This window comes from Arachis hypogaea, chromosome 15 (assembly GCF_003086295.3).
Source record: "Arachis hypogaea cultivar Tifrunner chromosome 15, arahy.Tifrunner.gnm2.J5K5, whole genome shotgun sequence".
Taxonomy (NCBI): domain Eukaryota; kingdom Viridiplantae; phylum Streptophyta; class Magnoliopsida; order Fabales; family Fabaceae; genus Arachis; species Arachis hypogaea.
Genome location: NC_092050.1, coordinates 54,775,742 through 54,777,399, shown reverse-complemented (window position 1 = coordinate 54,777,399; position 1,658 = coordinate 54,775,742). Strand labels below are relative to the sequence as shown.

Genomic DNA, 1,658 nt, shown 5'->3' with positions numbered 1-1,658 from the left:
AAGCTAAATTACAACAATCCAGCAAGCACCTTTCAGAAATTTTCGAACAAGAAGAGGAGATGGCAGCCGAAAATAATAATAATGCAAGGAGGATGCTTGGTGACTTTACTGCACCTAATTCCAATTTACATCGAAGAAGCATCTCCATTCCTGCCATTGGAGCAAACAATTTTGAGCTTAAACCTCAATTAGTTTTTCTGATGCAGCAGAACTGCAAGTTTCATGGACTTCCATCTGAAGATCCTTTTCAGTTCTTAACTGAATTCTTGCAGATATGTGATACTGTTAAGAATAATGGAGTAGATTCTAAAGTCTACAAGCTCATGCTTTTCCCTTTTGCTGTGAGAGACAGAGCTAGAATATGGTTGGACTCTCAACCTAAGGATAGCCTGAACTCTTGGGATAAGCTGGTCAGGGCTTTCTTAGCCAAGTTCTTTCCTCCTCAAAAGCTGAGTAAGCTTAGAGTGGATGTTCAGACCTTTAGACAGAAAGAAGGTGAATCCCTCTATGAAGCTTGGGAGAGATACAAAGAACTGACCAAAAAGTGTCCTTCTGACATGCTTTCAGAATGGACCATCCTGGACATATTCTATGATGGTCTATCTGAATTGGCTAAAATGTCATTGGATATTTCTACAGGTGGATCCATTCACCTAAAGAAAACGCCTGCAGAAGCTCAAGAACTCATTGACATGGTTGCTAATAACCAGTTCTTGTACACTTCTGAGAGGAATCCTGTGAGTAATGGGACGCCTATGAAGAAGGGAGTTCTTGAAATTGATACTCTGAATGCCATACTGGCTCAGAATAAAATATTGACTCAGCAAGTCAATATGATTTCTCAGAGTCTGAATGGAATGCAAGCTGCATCCAACAGTACTCAAGAGGCATATTGTGGAGAAGAAGCTTATGATCCTGAAAACCCTGCAATAGCAGAGGTAAATTACTTAGGTGAACCTTATGAAAACACCTATAACTCATCATAGAGAAATCATCCAAATTTCTCATGGAGGGATCAACAAAAGCCTCAACAAGGCTTTAATAATGGTGGAAGAAATAGGTTTAACAATAGTAAACCTTTTCCATCATCCACTTAGCAACAGACAGAGAACTCTGAACAAAATACCTCTAATTTAGCAAACTTTGTCTCTGATCTATCTAAGGCCACTGTAAGTTTCATGAATGAAACAAGGTCCTCCATTAGAAATTTGGAGGCACAAGTGGGCCAGCTAAGTAAAAGGATCACTGAAATCCCTCCTAGTACTCTCCCAAGCAATACAGAAGAAAATCCAAAAGGAGAGTACAAGGCCATTGAATTAATTACCATGGCTGAACCAGTAACGGAGGTTGAGGACGTGAATCCCAGTGAGGAAGACCTCCTGGGACGTCCAGTGATCAATAAGGAGTTTCCCTCTGAGGAACCAAAGGAATCTGAGGCTCATTTAGAGACCATAGAGATTCTATTAAACCTCCTTATACCATTCATGAGCTCTGATGAATATTCCTCTTCTGAAGAGAATGAGGATGTTACTGAAGAGCAAGTTACCAAGTACCTTGGTGCAATCATGAAGCTGAATGCAAAATTATTTGGTATTGAGACTTGGGAAGATGAACCTCCCTTGTTCACCAATGAACTAAGTGATCTGGATCAACTGACA

At 40.2% G+C, this 1,658-nt stretch overlaps 1 non-coding gene across 1 annotated transcript; it reads right to left on the bottom strand.

Annotated features, from left to right (window-relative positions):
- Positions 1 to 455: 455 nt before the first annotated feature.
- Positions 456 to 563, bottom strand: LOC112753726 (small nucleolar RNA R71). The gene has a single exon (XR_003178097.1). It is a non-coding gene; the product is annotated as a small nucleolar RNA R71 (small nucleolar RNA).
- Between the last annotated feature and the right edge of the window lie 1,095 nt (positions 564 to 1,658).